At 44.4% G+C, this 19,190-nt stretch overlaps 1 protein-coding gene across 9 annotated transcripts in view; it reads left to right on the top strand.

Moving 5' to 3' along the window:
• SAMD4A (sterile alpha motif domain containing 4A) overlaps positions 1 to 19,190 on the top strand; it is a 208,437-nt gene that overhangs the window by 135,739 nt on the left and 53,508 nt on the right. The window lies entirely within an intron of this gene.

Below are 19,190 nucleotides of genomic sequence, written 5' to 3'. Positions count from 1 at the left end.
ATGTTACTGTAATGAGAATAATAATTTACTCCCAAATGCTCTAGTTAAACTTAGGGTCTGCAAGCCTCACCCACAATGAGTAGTACCTGGCCGTGGAAGAAGTCCCCTTGGTTTATTAAGGAGGCCATAAATATGAGGATAAATGCAAAAAAAGACTCTTCCATGCAACAAGGCTGAGAAATCAAACACTGAACTCCGTAAATCCCAGTGGGTTGTAAACCACTCCTACAGCGTTAACTTGGCACACCACACATCCTATAATATTAAATGAGCAACATTCATAATATAAACAATAATACATCCAAGTTTATATTGGCATCACCAGAGGGGCTCAGGGGAGTCCACTGCATCCCCTCTGCCCCAGCCCTCAGATCAGTTCTGTTTAGGGTGGATTGACTTAAAACAAAGTGATTTAAATCACCGATTAAAACCAGCAAGCCAGAAACCTCCATTTAAATCATCAATTCTAATCATGTTTTGCATTTGTTGTACTTTTTAAGTTATTTTCCTAAAGAAAAGTTGGTCTGATTGGTTGGTAACCATTAAAATGTGTTGAATTGCAACTAAACATAGCCTTAACACTAAATTTCATGCTTCTTTTTGCTAATCCAGGAACATACACTATGTCCTATATACATTTATTTAATCAATTATGTATTTTAACTTTTTACTAGATTATGATTAATTTTCTGCTTGTGATTTGTGTCAAGTTCTATTTGAATGGAAATTTAAATTCAATTAAAATGCACATAACCAGCATGTTTAAAAAATTATTTGATAAAACTATTTTAAATGTGCTGGATACATAAGAAAAAAGTTATCAAAACATGCTTTGCTTTTAAAACTAAGTGATTTATTAAACAAAGGCAGCATTATCTGTAATTAGTGAATTGAACTGATTGTTTCTAGTCACTGCGTCCTTCAAGATTTTAGGGCTAGTAGATCTCATCCCCTCACACCTAGTTTTCATTCACAGGTTGGAAGAGGAAAACAAGCTTTCCAGGTTTTTAAACTGCCAGTTGGTTTCATAACTTTGAATGAACTAGTCACTGAACTGATCTAGTTGAATAAACTGTAGTAAAGAAAATATTCTATCTGCACCTCCAGCGAAAGCTACTGCTGTCAAAAGCTGGTTTAGCACTTCAGCAAACTCAGGTTCCAACTGCTTAGCCAGTGACTTCCAGTTTTCTTTAAAAGTTAGGGTAAACTGGGGTTCCATGGGTTGAGTTGTATGAAAATATCATTCTGGGCAGGGCAAGAGGTCAAGTGAGAGTGGGGTATGTGTTTGCTAGGAGGAAAGAAGGGATTATGGAGTAAACAAAACATTCCCTAGAGGGATGCTGCAGTGGTTTACGTTTCTGTTTGGCTGTAACAGACTGGTTCTAGCACTATTGCCTCTGGGGATCTACAACTCGAACCTCCAGCTTTGGTGACTGCAACCCTTTGATGACCGGTGACAGGTGGCAGAAGAAGTGGCAAGGTAATTGCCAGGGGTTTGGACAGATTACTTCAGAAGAGAGGGATTGTTATTATTTCAGTCACTTTCCCAACTGGCATGGGGAGAATAGACTGGAGAAGCACAGGATAGACAAAGTGCTAGGTAGGCATTTATTATCAGTTTCACTAAGTCAGAAGTGCTAAGATATTTAGACTCCTAAAGATGTAGAGAGGCCTAGTGGTATTTTCAGAAGTGCCTGAACATGGTAAGTGCCCAACTCCCACATAATTTCATAGCACCTTAGGCTGTCAGCTCTTCAGGGCAAGTCCTGTCTCTTTGACTTATGTTTGTGCAGCGTAGCCCAGTGGGCTTCACAATACAGAAATAACAATAAGAATTAATAATAACAACAATGGGTCAGCCCATTGCACATTGACCCTGTCAAAGTGGGACAAAGTGCCATTTTCCCTCAAATGAGAGGTTGTTAAGCTCATGCTTAAGAAACTGTCTCTTAGCTTTGCCACTCAATAGCCCAGTTTTTAACTTCCCTTTTTCAGGGGAAGGTTACTAAGAAGGGAATAGTGGGGTAACAGTGTTGCTTCTGAGTCCTGTCAAGCTGGCTTTTGATCTGGGTATGGTGCAGATATGGTTAGTTTTGTTGATGGATGACCTGCTAGCAATGGAAAGACGTCAGCCATCCACGATAATTCTTTATAGGTCATAGAATCATAGAATATCAGGGTTGGAAAAGACCTCAGGAGGTCATCTAGTCCAACCCCCTGCTCAAAGCAGGACCAATCCCCAATTTTTGCCCCAGATCCCAAATGGCCCCCTCAAGGATTGAACTCACAACCCTGGGTTTAGCAGGCCAATGCTCAAACCATTGAGCTATCCCTCCCCCGCTCAGCAGCCTTCGGTACCTTTGACCAGGAGGTTTTGACGACTTTTCTGCAGTCCCCAAAAAGCATAGACATCCCCATGCTCACACCTGCCCCAACAGCCTGCTGTTTACAAGGTTCCATAGGTTTCTCTTCTGTCACTCCTCAGTGCATACCTGAGGCTACTGGGAAAGGAGGAGGGAATAGTTGAGATGCACCGAGATGATGGATTTCTCAGAACTGTGGTGCACTTTCCCAGCCGCTCCAGGAACTAGCAGAAATTGTGGCATGGGTGACAGTAAGCTGCAGTGGGACTCACTCCAGAAAAGACTGTTGCCAATGCAAATGAAGGGAGATGTCTTCCTGGCTTTTCTCTGCATCCTGGGGGAATTTCTAGGTCCCCCTTTGCTCCAAAAGTGCCTTTATCCATCTGCACTAGGTTAGGAAATTGCAGTTATTGCTGATGTTCTACCCACCAGTCTTAAACCTTTGAGCTGTCGATTGGATTATTGCAATGTATTCTGCATGAGTTACCCTTGACTTCTACTCAGAAGCTAAATTTAGTGCAGAGTTCAGGGTCTACTTAATTAGTGCAGCTAGCCACAAGGAGCATATTAAAGCTATCCCTCCTTGGCTTCCAGTTTGCTTGCTGGGCAATATAAAATGGCAATGTTGATCTGTAAAGCCTGATGTTGTTTGAGTCTTGGCTATCTAAGTACTGCCTCATTCCCTCTTTGTTACATGACCGTTGAGATCAGATGGGTTGGTTTTGTTGGCCTGGTTTTGCTAAGCCTTAGGCCACGTCTATATGTGCAGCCCTGTGGCAGCACGTGTGGTGAAGATGCTCTATGCTAATGGGAGAGAGTTCTCCCGTTGGTATAAAAATACCACCTCCACGAGCGGCATAAGCTATGTTGGCGGGAGAAGCTCTCCTGCTGACATAGCGCTGTACACACAAGCACTTATGTCAGCATAATTTATGTCATTCGGGGGGGTGGAAAAGTCACATCTCTGAGCAACATACGTTTTTCTGACATAGGCTATAGTGTAGACATAGCCTCAGATTTGAATATCTGGGGAATGGCGGCTGGGCATTCTCAATGGAGGGCCCTCGGCTGTGGACGTTCACTTCCCTTGTTGGTTCAGTGGAGCCAGAAGGCTTGCTACAAAGCTCATCTGTTCCTTTCCAGGCTTTGGTGTGGGTGAGGAATATGCTCCGTTTATCCTGGGAGGCTGCTTAGAACAGACATTGGTCAGCATGTTATGTTTTATTTTAAGCTCTTTAGACGTACCCAGAGAATGCTGGATGGATGAGACCAATAAACCTACAAATAAATAAAACATCTTTGTCACCCCCTCCTACTGTAGTAGGAGGTAGGTCTGATTCTGGTTTTGCCTTTCATGGCCTGGCTCAGATTGACCAGTTTAGCTTGTGAGACACCCACGGAATGGCTGACATGCTCAGGGCATTAAGAGGGAGCAGCCTCTTTGATTTCAGAGTACAGAGACTATGATTATCCCTGGCTGGTGCATGAGGGGTGCTAGGGCTTGTGAACACACACCCGCTCTCTGCACACCTGTGCAGCAGCTGGGCATAATCTGGTCCTCAGAGAGCTACCTTTCTCATCCCCCTAGCATTCCCTCCAACAGCAACCTGCTGGCAGTGTCATGAGAACTGGCTTTCCTGTGACATTTCCAGCACTTCCCAGTTTGTCTGGTCGGAAGTCCACAGGAACTACCCCCCCCCGCCGCCCCATGTCGTGTTTTGCTGAACTGCGAGGCAAGCAAAAGGCATGAAAAATGTACAGATACTAGAGATGGTTGAAAAAAATTCTAATTTCTAAATGTTTTGACCAAAAGGGTCAATTTTTTCCATGAAAATTTTCACAAAAAATGTTCCTATTTGACTATTTAGCTCTAAAAACTATATAGAAATTGCTATAGATAATATTATATACAAACCGCTTTTCTGAACATCGGGAAAAAATGGAGCGGACTGGCTCTTATTTTATCTGAATTGGATCAGGTCTGGATTTTGGTCGAACTGGATCTTGGCCGTCAAATGTTGCCTGTCAGTAACATTTGGAATGGCTGCATTACACTGATTCAGTAACACACACTGAACTAACCTCTGACTTATGGTTTAAAGAAGCAGTGTACAAAATAGTTATTTTGCTTCATTTACTAAGACTTTGAACAGCTCCCATAATTATAGCTTCCTTCCCCTTTTCAGATATTTTTTTGGGGGGGAAATGTTTGCTGTTATGCTTACTGATATCACATCCTTTAAATTGCTAAAGGAGGGTTGGATAATAGGTCCAGTGATTTGATGTTTCCATACTTTGTGTAAGCAACATCTGCTTCATGACTGCTTCCTATGAAAGTGCAGTGGGGAGACTGCAGCAAGGATGTTTCCTTTCCAGCTATATTAAGACTTTGTGTCTGTCTCAGATTCAAAGCAGAGCTATCCAAATGCAAATGGATAAAATGCACTGCAATTAATGGCTCATTATTGGCAGTCCTGAAGTTGAACTATTTGCATTAAGTGTGTTGCTCTCATTTGTTATGTAATTCTATTAGATGCTGGTTGATGTTCAGTGTTCTCTTGTGACTTCTGACTTTCCAATTGGCCGATCAATATAGTTTGAGAATTTGTTTTGTTACATAGCAGATATGTTTGCGTGAGCGTCTAGCGGGAGGAAATCTGCAATGCTGATAGAAATTGGGGCAGACTTTTTACACCTGTAAACTCTCATCTTTTGGAGAAGGTAGCAGGATGGTTAGCGAGTTTGGCTGGGGTTCTACTGAGTAGGACTGATAACGTGTGTTGTGGTAGGTTGGACAGCAGGGCTGGCGTTACCAGTGGAAGTACGAAATATCCTTGTTAAATATTGAGTTGGGGATTATCAAGAAGCATTAGCAACCAGTGCTGTTTGTGATGGAGTCAGACTAGCTTTCTGGGTAACGTGTGATGTGTAGTATCAGTTAAGTATCTTTCACATCCTCTAGTAGGGGGACTGTATCCTGCATTTGCCAGGGAAAGGGCTCAGGTCTTTCCCACCGCTAACTTACATAATGTGATGGTCTGTTCAGAGCCCCCTTTGAAGCAAGAGATGCATGCAAGGGAATCTAACAAGCCTGAGCAGGTCAGGAAGGACAGATCACAACCCTTCTGGGGACAGAGCACACACAGTTGGGGCAGTACATCTAGTGCAGCAGTTCTCAAACTTCACTGCACTGCAACCCCCTTATGACAACAAAATTGACACAACCTGAGGAGAGGGGACCAAAGCCTGAGCCCGCCCAAGCCCTGCTGTGCCGGGCAGGGGGGGCCAAAGCCTGAGCCCAGGTCCTGCCACCCTCGGGCATTGGCTTCAGCCCCTGGCTCCACCAAGTTTGACGTCAGCCCTGGCGACCCCGTCAAAATGGGATTGTGGTCCACTTTGAGGGCCGGACCCACAGTTTGAGAACCATTGATCTAGTGTATACAAGAGAACAGGACAGAGTGAGAGCATGAGAGAGGGTGAAAAGAAAAGAAAAATAATAGAAGAAGAAAAACTAACAAGTAGCCCGGATGGGAGGAGGACAGAATGATTTAATGACAAATGACAAAGGCAGTAAGTAATTATTTTACATTCATGTAACTTCCTGTGTGGTATTTCCTAGACAGTTGTATATGATGTGACTTATACATACATCATTTTTTTCCAGTGGTTCATTACTGTCAAAAACATGCATTTTCCAAGTAGTACGTCCACTTTAGAAGTTTCTATGTGAATGTTAATGACTGTTTATGGTTCTCAGGCACTATGGGAATGGACCAAAGGTTGCCCAATGCTGTGTACAGGCAGATTTCTGAAATCCACCCTACTGCGTGCTTTCCAGGATGATTGTGTAGCTTGCCAGGGGGAGGTGGAGGCACAGTGCAGGGCTATCCATCTAAAGTGTATTCCGGTATAGAAGCTAATGCTATCAAATCTACCTCTTCTTCTGAAGGAAAACATTTTCTCAAAGATGGAGTTTTTGTTGAGCAGTCCCCAGCAAGTGATCGATGCATGATGCAGCTAATAAATCCACAAATAAATATCAGCACCTTTGCCTTCGCTTGCCACTGTGGCGGGGACTGGTACTTAATACCTCATCACCAGTAACCTGCCAAGTATCTTTAATAACCTAGAGGCGAGATTTTCAGCAGATATAAATGGACACAGCTCCATTGACTTTCAGTGAAACTACACTGATGTAAACAAGCCACAGATTTGTCCCAGAGTCTCTTCATCGCTGGTTAGAGCTTTTTAAATGTTGATGCAGTGTTGCAGGAAAAGGCAGTTTGATTTAGAAGTTTCCCTCTGGGAGGAAGAAGAAGAAACTAGACCTCCCTCAGCTTTCTTTTGTGATTTGAGTCCCTCCAGCCTGCTGTGTAGCATCCTCAGCAGAACCTTGGGGGCTGGGAAGCTCGAGTGTGGAACAAGTTAGCACAGAGCACATGGGACCAAATTTCCACAGGTATTTAGGTGTCTAAAGATGCAGATAGGTGCCCAGTGGAATTTTCAAAAGCATCTAAGCAGGTTAGGTGCCTAATTCCTATTGATTTCAGTAGGAGTTAGGTGCCTGACCTGCCTTGGAGCGTTTGAAAATCCCACTGGGCACCTATCTGCATCTTTAGGCACCTAGATACCTTTGGAAATATGGCCCCTGGTGAACAGGGAACTAAGGACTTGGTGAGAAAATTGTGGTATAACTTGAATATAAAGGATTGTGAAGTCCTTTGAGATTTACTGATGAAAAGTGCTATGTAAGAGCCAGGGATCATTATTATTAATATTATCTAATATTATTATAATTATAAACCAGTATAGTTAAACTGATGTAAAAGGCTGGTGGACGCTCTTATTTCAGGATATGAGTGGCTTATTCCTATTTAGTTAAACCTGTTCCTAATCAGCTTCAGCTAAACCAAAATAAGCCCCTCATACTGAAATAAGAGCATCCACAAAGGTGCTCTTTACACCAGTTTAGGTATCAGTTTAAATTCACACTTTAAGTTATATCGGTGCAGCTTTCTCAGAGAGAAACCCCAAGTTGCATACCAGTATTTCTAAGTGACAGCTGTGAGGGAAGATCATGTGTGAAGGGAAGATCATATGAAGAAGTTCAAGTGAGAACAGGTAGTTTCGTAGCACTTCTATATGGAAGTTTACAGGAGTTTTCAACTCTTTGTGTTTCTGATTCTATTCTGGGGAGTGAAACAGAATTTACTGTCCCTTGAGGTCTCCACCTGTTAAGGGGAAAGAGAAGACGAGAGGAAATTTGCTGAGTCACCAGAGAGTTTATTTAGGAGAGCTTGGTCAGCAAGCTGGTAGGAACCCTCCCTAGGAACCAACAGCAAAATCAGCAAATTATGGAGCAATTATTGAGACTTGCGTTAACAATGAAATGTTGCTATTCATGAACAGCCCTGGGAACTAAGATTCTTTTCATCCACAGAACAGATACAGCATGGACAGGGGTAGAGCTTTCTTGCAAAACTCCCATAATGTCCATAACCTTGTCACTGAATACCGACCGAGAAGGCGGTGGGTGAAATCCTGGCCCCACTGAAGTCAATGGGAGTTTTGTTATTGACTTCAGTACAGCCAGGAGTTCATCCTGAGACTTTCGGTTTTCTTTTATCCCACATTTTAAATGATCACCTGAATTTAAAACTGACAGATATTAGTCACATTAATCCGCAACTGGAAGGCTTTCAGATATATTATAGTGATAAGTGTGGGTATATAAGAATCTGTAGAATAGAATATTACAAGGCCTCTGCTGTTCAGTAAAATTTGCAGGGTCCCTCTCCAGAGATCGCTACTTTTTGTTTACTGCAGCTGTGGGATAGCTCTGTCCATGCCTTTGGAAGCAACCAGGACACGAAGACTTAGCCGTGGTTGTGGATTTGCTCCATGTGTCAGGGCAATGACAGTGTAGTGTCAGCATCTGTGTTTGTCCCGTGCTTAGCTCAAAAGGGTCTCAGTCCTTACTGGGGCATGTGCATGCTGCCGTCCTATGAATGAGCAAATAATAATAATAATACTAGCTGTGCAGTGAGTTGCAACTGAAACCAAACTACCAGGTAAGAGATCACTGCTTATCGTATTTCGAAAGATTCCTGCTGACTTCAGTGGACGCTGGATTAGGCCCTACAGGAACTACTTTAAAAGATCAGCAGTACTTGTAACAAATGCATTATTGCTACTGTATCTAATCTTTATCTTTTATGGGCAACCGTGCCATCATTTAAAAGAGTCAGGTTTTAGTTTGCTTGAAAAAGCTGAGCTGCAGAACGATAACGGGTTTTGGGTTGTGATTTTATTCCCCTCAGCTGTTGGTATACAGTTCAGAGACCAGAGTTTGCTTCTTTGATGCTTCAAAACTGAAGTTACAGTCACAACAACAAAAGCCGGAGCATGGAGTATAAAGAGAAGGCCTCAAGGGTTAGGGGATACATTTTTCAACACAGTAGTTTCATCAAGATCTGCTTCATACAAGCCTGAGCTTTTGCATTCGTCTGTATGTCACTGGCTATGTGAGTGAACTACTGCAGGAAAAGGGACCAATAGCAGGACAGCCTGTATGATTCATACTGGCTTTTGTTTCTGGATTCTTCACTAGAGAAAGCAGGAGAAACTGTGAAAGAGGCAAGCAATTTGTTTGCCTTAACAGGGTGCTTTTCCTGGAACAGACTCTTCCTAATGATTTGAATAGCAGTTGGGGGGAAAGGGCCTGTTCTGTTCTGAACTTGCTGTTTCCTTGCAAATGAACAAAAGGAGCTGTTCAGTATTGTCCCAGTCTGGTCCATGAACTGAGCAGTGCATAGAGGTGCAAGGAGCCAGGACGGGCTGAAAACACAGTGATTTCAAATGGGAAACTAGTTGGGATCAAACTGCTGTGTTATGTGTCTATTTTCTTGGGCTTTAGCTTATAACCACAGAGTTGCAGAGTAAAAAAATACAGTAGGTGACAGGGCAACATCATTTGGTGACATATCCTAAGGAAACATGGTTTACACACATGCCCCCAGAGGGCACACTGCTTCTTAAATTAAAAACAAAAAACCCCACCCAAGTGCCAGTAGGGTTAGAGATGTGCTTTGGACCATGTTTTCTTACTCCATCAACTAGAGAACTGTGTTCCACATTGTATCCACATAGTTTAGAGCCACTGCAGGACCACTCTAAATTATGCATGGCTGCAGTGGCCCTTAGGAGCCATCCAGCTAGGGTGACCCATAGGGACGGGGGTGTGGGGTAATAGGAGCCTATATAAGAATAAGTCCCAAATATCGGGATTGTCCCTCTAAAATTGGGACATCTGGTCACCCTTTATCCAGCAATTGAAAATAGTCACTCCCCAGGGTGTTCTGGCCAGGTTTCCCTACCCCAGCAATATCCCTGGCAGGCCCCTTGCCCTGGAAGTTCTGAGGATGGGGGAAGCAAAGAGCCATTCCAACAACTCCGCACCACCCAGCAAACCACCTTGCACCATGGGATTTCCCCCAGGGGCCAGGGCTGGAGTGACACAATGGGGCCTGGGAGGACCATAAATCAGGCCATTTGTGTCAAATTCAGCCACTGCAGCATGACATCGAGGAATTTCTAGTTCGGTTTTAGAGGTAAATCTTAGTGATGGAGTCGCTAATATCTCCGCCATTGTGCTGTGCAGAGAGTCTCACAGCACTTTAAAATACTCTTCTCCACATTTTGAGATGGGCGAACGGAGGCAGAGAAAAGTTAAGCCACTTGCCCCAGGCTGCACATTGCATCGATGGCAGAGCTGATTATAGAATCCAAGCCCCATGCTCTAATTACGGGAGGGGCTGCTTTTTGCCTTCTGAGCATTTGGTCTGCCCTCCCAAGAAGCCGCAGCATAAACATCGTTTGCTGTTCCTCATGGTCATTAGTGAAAAATGCTCCTGAAATTAGCCCTTGTGTATAAAAAAGGCAACCCCACTTCAAAAAGGGAGAGAGAATAAACAAACCCCAGTCTGCATGGCTCACATCCTACATGGATCAACAGTATGGGATAAAGAGCCACAGTCAGTTTGGGAGCGAACAGAGTCTGTTTCACAGAGAAAGCGATCAAAGAGATAAACCATCCCACCTCAGAATTGCCCTAAATAAGTTTCAGGATCTTCCTGCACGTCAGTCTTTTAACTGTAATGCAGTTAGTGTTATCTAACGTGCCAAAGGAGCTATGCAGATTGACACCGGCTGAGGAGCTGGCCTTGACTGGCTACCACAGACCACACACCAGGGTTCCTGAATAAAGGATTGCAAATTTCAAGTCTTTCTCCAGTAGCTGTTTCTGCAGACCAGATGAAAATGTCTTCTCTGTTGTAAACCATAGCCTCAGTCATCTGGAGAAGAAGTTATTAGCCTCTCTTTGCTACAGTACGTTCAAAATCCTGGCTCTGCTAGGAAGAGTTCTGCATCCCAGCAGTGTCTGGAGTAGGTCAGGGCATTGTCATGAGGTTTTTTTCTATTAATTTTAAGTCTAAATGGGTTTGAAAACTGAGAGATAGACTGCAGTCTCTGGCAATTCCAGACACCATTGGGGAAAATTGGCTCCAGATCATTTAGTGCAACTTTCCCTGGGACACAAACCATTTAATGAGCCTATCTAGGCCCTCACAATTAATAATTAACTCCCAGAGTGTGGCTGGCCTTCACTCAGGTGCCTCAGGGTGTGTTTGAGAGGATGAACTGACCTTTCTTGCTTCTTCCAAGTGCAGGGGACAGAACCATTTGCAGTGCATGTGCTTTCCTCATGGCTGCCTGCCAGCACCCCTTGGGGAACAAAGCACAGCAGAGGGAACACTGACTTATGGACCAATCCCTTCACCATGCTGTCGAGGGAAGCTACACTACACCCTCATAAGGGCTAGGTGTGTCAGCAAAACACAGCTAAGCTCCCCCTGAAGGCAATGAGATCTTGGCATGAGTGTGGATTGCAGGATCAGAGCAGCGACAGAGAAACGAATTAATGATCTAAATTAGGACTGACAAACGAATGGCTTACCTCCCCACAGACAACGATCTGCGTGCTCTGGGCCCTGCCCCATTAAACCCCAGTGCTCCAAATAAAGAGTGTCTGAGGAAGGTCTCCCCAGAATGATTCAGGAGGAGCAATAACCTAGTCCACCATCTTGGCTAGTATTCAGAGTGATAGGATGTACTGCTGCAGGATGCATGAGTATCACATGAAGAAGGTCAGGGAAAGTGTTGGACCCTTACTGAATGGGGGCGGCAACCTACTGACCGATGATGTGGAAAAAGCTGAAGTACTCAATGCTTTTTTGCCTCGGTCTTCACAGACAAGGTCAGCTCCCAGACTGCTGCACTGCGCAGCACAGTATAGGGAGAAGATGAGCAGCCCTCAGTGGTGAAGAGAACAGGTTAAGGATTATTTTAAAAAGCTAGACATGTACAAGTCCATGGGTCCAGATCTAATACATCCAAGGATGCTGAGGGAGTTGGCTGATGTGATTGCAGAGCCATTGGCCGTTATCTTTGAAAACATGTGGTGATTGGGGGAGGTTCTGGACGATTGGAAAATGGCAAATATAGTGCCCATCTTTTAAAAAGGGAAGAAGGAGAATCCAGGGAACTACAGACCGGTCAGCCTCACCTCAGTCCCTGGAAAAAGCATGGAGCAGGTCCTCAAGGAATCCATTTTGAAGCACTTGGAGGAGAGGATGGTGATTAGGAACAGTCAACATGGATTCACCAAGGGCAAGTCATGCCTGATCAACCTGATTGCCTTCTCTGATGAGATAACTGGCTCTGTGGATATGGGGAAAGCAGTGGATGTGATATAACTTGACTTTAGCAAAGCTTTTGATATGGTTTCCCACGGTATTCTTGTCAGCAAGTTAAAGAAGTATGGGCTGGATGAATGGACTATAAGGTGAATAGAAAGCTGGCTAGATCGTTGGGCTCAACATATAGTGATCAATGGCTCGATGTCTAGTTGGCAGCTGGTACCAAGCGGAGTGCACCAGGGGTCGGTCCTGGGGCCGGTTTTGTTCAACATCTTCATTAATGATCTGGATGGTGAAATGGATTGCACCCTCAAGAAGTTCGTGGATGACACTAAGCTGTGGGAAGAGGTAGATATGCTGGAGGGATAGGGTCCAGAGTGACCTAGACAAATTGGAGGATTGGGCCAAAAGAAATCTGATGAGGTTCAACAAGGACAAGTGCAGAGTTGAAGTGTGTCACTAACTTTCAGAGTATGATTGCAAAGGCAAGGATGCCTCATTCATCTTCCCTGCACTTTTATCAGGGCTCACTGACCCGTCTTGTCCAACCAGAGATTCTTAAATGTATCTAGCTTCCCGGCAAGAAACCCACAACGCTTAGGAATGTTTAATTCTTCTTTGAGGTAGATGCAGACGTGTATTCCACTTAGATAGGTACACGCCCAGGGCGCCACAGCTGGAGATTTTGTCTAGCAGTACGTATAGGGGGTGGCACTCACACCTCGGGGCTGTGACTCCTCCCCTAGCTTTATGAGGCGGCACTGCCTCGACCCCCCTCAGTTCCTTCTTACTGCCTGTGGTTGGAGTCAGAGCTCTGTGTGAGTTTTAGCCTCACAACCTTGCAAATAGACTTAGTCTCGCTTCTTATTGTATATAAACTAGTAGTTAGTGTTAGTTAGTAGTCTGTTCCCGCGGTGATGCACTCACTGGGGGTTAAACATTGTCCTTACTGTGGAGGAGCAATCCCCACCCGTGGTACTTGCTCTGTCTCAGCACAGCTCACCTCCAGGGCCATTGCATGATCTGTAGATTGTTCAAGAAAAGAACTTGGGTAGCTTGGGACCTTCGCCTTACGCACCACCTGCTCGGACAGGCCATGTGGCCTGATCTGGTACTGAGTCCCTCATCTGGTGGACGATGACCCTCGGGCCCCGAGAGCACTGCCTCTTCACATTCTGGAGCAGGTGCCTCTCTGAAGAAACGGAGGAGCCTTTCCCCGTTGACTGCGCCCAGGAAGAGGTCACGTAAGACGGATCAAGATCTCGCCAGGTCTTGGGCCGACTGTTCTGCCTCCCCCAGGAAAAGCACGGACTGGCACAGAGCTGGTGCCAGCGTGCAGGACAGTGTGGGTACTTCTGACCCTTCCTTGTACTGTTGACTCCAGTTCTGACCTCCTGGCATCCTTCGAGTCTGGTAAGGACGAGGGAGATGCCGGTACTGACTGTATACGGGAGAACACCACTTTCAGTACAACATCCTCCCATTCAGCCTCTCTTCCATCCCTGAGTTTTCACCAAATATGTGATCGTGGTTACGGCATATCTCAGAAAAAAGGGAATCCACATCTTCCTGTACCTCAACGACTGGTCACCGAAGGGCAGATCCAGAGAGGAAGTTCTTGCTCACATCAGTCCCACTCTGCATGTGCTTGACTGTGTTTGGGTCTCATTCTAAATACCAGAAAATTATCTTTGGCTCCCACTCAAAAAATGGAGTTAACTGGGATGCTATTATATTCCATGACATCGAGAGTATTCTTGCCGACCGACAGTTTTCAGACAATTTGAAATCTTTGCCTCAGTCTGCAATTTCAGCCTTCCATGACCATTCAAATGTGTCTGAGACTGCTGGAGCAGATGTCCGCTTGCATGCAGGTGGTCCAGTTTGCAAGGTTGTGCCCTCGCCCCCTTCAAATGTGGCTCAGAACAATCTACTGTCCTACTCTTCATTCTCTGGACTGACTTGTTTGTCTTCCTCCACCAGTCCTAGACTCCTTGCAGTGGTGGACCTATCCACAGAATGTTTGCCAAGGCATTTTCTTTGTCCAGCCATCGCCAACCAAGTCACTTGTTAGCAACGCCTCCCTGCTGGGTTGGGGGCATACCTGGGGTCGCTGAAGGTACAGAGACTGTGGTCTGAGCAGGAGGCCTCACTCCATATCAATGTGCTGGAACTTCAGGCCATCCACAAGGCATGTCGTGCCTTCCATGACCATATCAGACACTCAGTGGTTCACATACTTACCGACAATACCACCATGATGTACTATGTGAATAAAAAAAGAGGAGCATACTCCAGGGCACTCTGCCTAGAAGCAATGAATCTGTGGCAGTTTTGCATTGAGGAGAACATTACTCCAACAGCTGTCTACTTGCCCGGGGTACAGAATCATCTCGTGGACCATCACAAGTGGTCCCTGAGGATAGGTGGTGTCCTGCAGGTCATCTTTGCATCATGGGGCATTCCTACAATCAACCTGTTTGCTATAAGGGAGAACAGGAAATGTCACCTGTTCTACTCTCTGGGCAGGGGCTTCAGTCCAAGCTCCCCCTCCGATGCTTTCCACTGCAGTTTGTAGTCGACTATCCTATACGCCTTTCCCCCATCCCGATAATTTCTTAGGTAACCCTCGAGCTCAGGGCAGATGAGGCCAAGCTCAGTCTCCTTGCACGGGCATGGCCAAGCCAGTGCTGGTTCTTCGACTTTCTCACGCTGTCGATTCAGCCTCCCATGTTGCTTCCTCTCCATCCCGATCTCTGCTCCCTGCATCTCATGGTGTGGCTGCTGCATGGTTGAACGAAGAAGAGCTGTGCTCAGTGGCTGTCCAACAAGTCCTCACCTGTAGGAAGTCCCTACCAGGATGGCCTACTTAGCAAAGTGGAAGAGGTTTTCAGTGTGGTCTTTGGCCCACGTGATCCAACCAATGCAGACTTCAGTCCAGGACATCTTGGGGTACCTGCTACACCGTGAGAAGTTGGGGCTTGTGCTTAGTTCATTGAGAGTACATCTGGCAGCAGTATCTGCATTTCACCCACATGTCCAGGGAAAAATCAGTCTTCCCCAATGTCATGGTGATGAGATTTCTGAAAGGGCTTCTCCATCTACATCTATATCTTGTGCTATGAGAACCAGTCCTAAACACTGCTCTGATGGTTCTAATGGGTCCCCCATTCGAGCCCCTAGCATCTGGTCTACTGCCCGTTTGATGTCAGAAAACTGAGTTCCTGGTAGCAATTATTATCTGCAACAAGGGTGTAAGAGTTGCAGGCTCTGATGGCAAGATCTCCTTACACACAGTTCTCTGAAGACCAGGTGACTTTGTAACCACACCCTAAATTTTTGATTTAAGTGGTTTCTCAGTTTCATTTGCACCATGCAGTATATTTACCTGAGTTGTTTCCTAAGCTGTATTCATCTCCAGAGGAGCAGCCTCTACGTACCTTGGATGTCAGGTGATGTGTAGCTTCTTATCTGGATAGGACAGAACCATTTCATGCTTCACCTCGCCTGTTCATGTCATATGAAAACCACATGAAGGGCCCAGCCGTCTCTTCACAGGCCATCTCTAGATGGATAACATCCTATGACTGCATATGAAATAGCTTGAAAGCTGCATATGAAAGACTGCATATGAAATAGCTTCGGCTATGTCTCCTCAGTGAATGCGAGCTTCTTCGACAAGAGCTCAAGCAACTTCACTAGTGGTCTTCAGTGACATTTCCATATTGGATATTTGCAAGGCTGCCACATGGTCCTCCATCATACAGTTACAGGCCATTATGCCATTACTGCATCTTCCAGAGTGGATGCAAACTTCAGAAGGGCGCTCCTGTGATCCCTATTTCAATAGACTCCGAGCACCGCTGCTTGGAGGTGACCTAAGTGGAATACACATCTGCATGTACTCGAAGAAGAAGGAATGGTTACTTATTTTAACTGTGATTCTTTGAGATGTAATGCAGACATGTATTCCATGACCCACGCTCTGTCTCCTCTGCATCAGAGTCCACTCTTATAGGTGTTCAGTTCAAATGAGCTAAGGAGGGGGTCAGAGCAGCGCTGCCATATATAGTCAGGGGAGGGGGCTGCAGCCACAAGGTGCAAGCACCACCCCTCTGTGGGTACGTCTAGACAAAATCTCCAGCTCCAGCGTGTTGGGCACGTACATACTTAAATGGAATACACATCTGCAGCATTCCTCAAAGAACCACAGTAACAGTAAGTAACCATTTAATATTTAGCATTGCTCTTAAAGTAATACCAAGTACCCATTGACGCATCTTTTACTGTGTCATGAAAAGTTTGGAGGGAGTCACTTTCTTCAAATTGTTTAATTGAGAGAGAACCAATTAGTCCACCTGCACAATGTTCTGCTACGTTCTCAAGAGGCACCAGATTCTCTTACAGCAAGAACCTGAAGACCAAGGAACTCTTTAGAAGTTGGAGGAGTCTACGTGCTCGTGTTGTCATCTATTAGATTATGCACAGTAGCAGGCCACTTTTAAATGAGTGTTGAATAAATAATACCAGCCGTGAAATAAATAAAGTTACTGAGTTTCTCACTCACTTTCCCCCCTTTTTACACTATTTGTTCGTCTTGTCTCTGTGCTTCTGGTCAGTCAAGAATGTCTTGGTGACATGCTTTCACCAGAGAAATAGCTGAAATTGAAACCTGGGGTATTTTTACTGCATATCTCCTCTTCTGAGCCTGATGATGAAACTTACAGTTAAAGCAGTTGGAAATCAGGGATATGAAGGAATCTGCCTGTGTTGTGTAATGAGCTTCTTCTGGCAGAATTTGCTCTTTTCTGCAGAAATTAAGCCTTTCTCTGGAAATCAGAGTCATTTCTGGTAGCCATCACAACATAACGCATCCTGTCTTGAGTTTACATCCAGACCGATTTAGGAACTTGTGCCTGAGGTTCTGAACACAGAAGACTAATTGCCAACACTTAAATATTAAGAAAGTTAACTACATTTCCCCTGGCCAGCCTGTCAGTAGGCCCATCAAACAGACTTCCCCAGCACAGCTGGAATTTTCTGATGTTCTGTTTGTTTTAACAGATGTGCCACCGAGAGACCACTATTAAAACTCAATATCACCAGTTAGAGCAGTTTACTAGAACCTGCAAACAAGTGGATCCAGAAGTATTTTGACTTGGAGCAAACAGCCCCCCCAAAAACTGACCACTTCCATTCAATGCACTATAATAAAACGTGTTTAAATGGACGTTTAAACCTTACTTATCTAGATTAAAACAAATACCCTAAATGCATCTGTAGTTCAGTCAGTCTGTGTCAAATTAATGACTCTACAAATAATTGAATTTGAATTTTCTGAAGCAAAACAGAGCAATCTTTTCAAATACATTTCACCCATAGAAAACAGAGAAGTCCTCAGTTTCCCTCCTCTCCCCCACACACTTCAAATTTCCCCTATTTACAACCAAAATGAACTGACGAGAGAGGCTCATTGACAGACGCCTAAAAATTAATTAGATGGTACCTTGAAAGGACACTGAAAAAATGTTGAAATGTATTTGAGTAGTAGCCTGAAACTCAGATCCTTCGATAACAATAATTGCATTTAAATTATATTCAGAATTAAACACTCTTCCAGAAAAGTCTCAGAAGTCCTAAAACTTCTTTTTTTAACTTCTCAAGCAAGAGCATCTGCATTGCTATTTAAACTCAAAGCCAGGTAAATACACACCCAGCTTTGAAATCTCTCAGATGTTGCTAAAACTCTCCCAAAATAATCCCAAATCACAGGAGTTTGCATTGTTCTTCTTTTCCCTAGTATTGTAAATGTTAGTTGCCAAAAAAAATTGAACAGGGTTATGTTAATATATCAGTCAGGGAAAATGTAAATACATATATAGCCAGAGAGAAAAACCTCAAACGGTTCTAAGAGAGAGATTCTCGGGAATCTGATTAATCTGTTTGTCACATAGGCATATTTATAGCATAATTTCTGTTGTCTGTTTTTTCTGGAAGGTTGAAAGACGTGCACTTTATAGCCCACCTGCTAGGCTCCTCTCTGTTGTGATGCTCTCATTATTAATCATAGATTGATTGGGTATGACTACACTGCAAAGAAAGACCCACAGCACAGAGTGTCAGAACCTGGGTTAAAATAAAAGGAGGACTTGTGGCACCTTAGAGACTAACAAATTTATTTGAGCATAAGCTTTCGTGAGCTACAGCTCACTTCATCGGATGCATTCTGATGTAGCTCACGAAAGCTTATGCTCAAATAAATTTGTTAGTCTCTGAGGTGCCACAAGTCCTCCTTTTCTTTTTGCGGATACAGACTAACACGGCTGCTACTCTAGAACCTGGGTTATTTGTCTCCGGCTGACAGGCTAAGAATAGCATTGTAGATATTCAGGCTTGGGCTGGAGCCCAAGCTCTGAAACTCGGCAAGGGGGAAGGCCTCAGAGCCTGGGCTCCAACCCAAGTTGAAATGTCTACACTGCTGTTTTTAGCCCTGCAGCTAAAACCCCACTAATCCAGGTGAATTGACCTGGGCTCAAAGATTTGGTACTGTTCTTTGCAGTGTAGACATACTCTTTGAGTCCAAGAGAGTAGTAGGATGCAAAAAGGAGTAGACGTTTATATGGAAGATGAGCCATCCAGTTACATTAGATAGGATAACAACTATAAGGGATGTAAATGCTCATGCTTTGGTGCATAAGCTGACCACTTTCCTAAGGGAAGTAAGAAGAAACTTCCCCCATGGCCAAGGTGTTGCATAATTGCATTATGGGGATTTTATTTCACCTTTTTCAGAAACATCTGGTGCAGGCCACCAGAGAGGGTGCAGGACTAGGGGGAGTATGGGTCTGATCCATTGTGGCAAGTTCTGTGGTCCTAAGTGTAGCTGTCTGAAAATTCCTGCTCCATCTAAAACTTTACCACTGCATCTTTTATGCAAGACAGATAATAGTCTGTGCAGAAATGAAGACAAATGGTAGCAACAGAATATATGTAGCCTCATACTACCTGTGTTTTCTGTCCTGCATGTAACTATGCCCTTGATGCCAGGAAAAATAATTTTAGAGTGAAA

This window comes from Lepidochelys kempii, chromosome 6 (genome assembly GCF_965140285.1).
Source record: "Lepidochelys kempii isolate rLepKem1 chromosome 6, rLepKem1.hap1, whole genome shotgun sequence".
NCBI lineage: Eukaryota > Metazoa > Chordata > Testudines > Cheloniidae > Lepidochelys > Lepidochelys kempii.
This window is presented reverse-complemented; position numbering and strand designations above follow the sequence as displayed.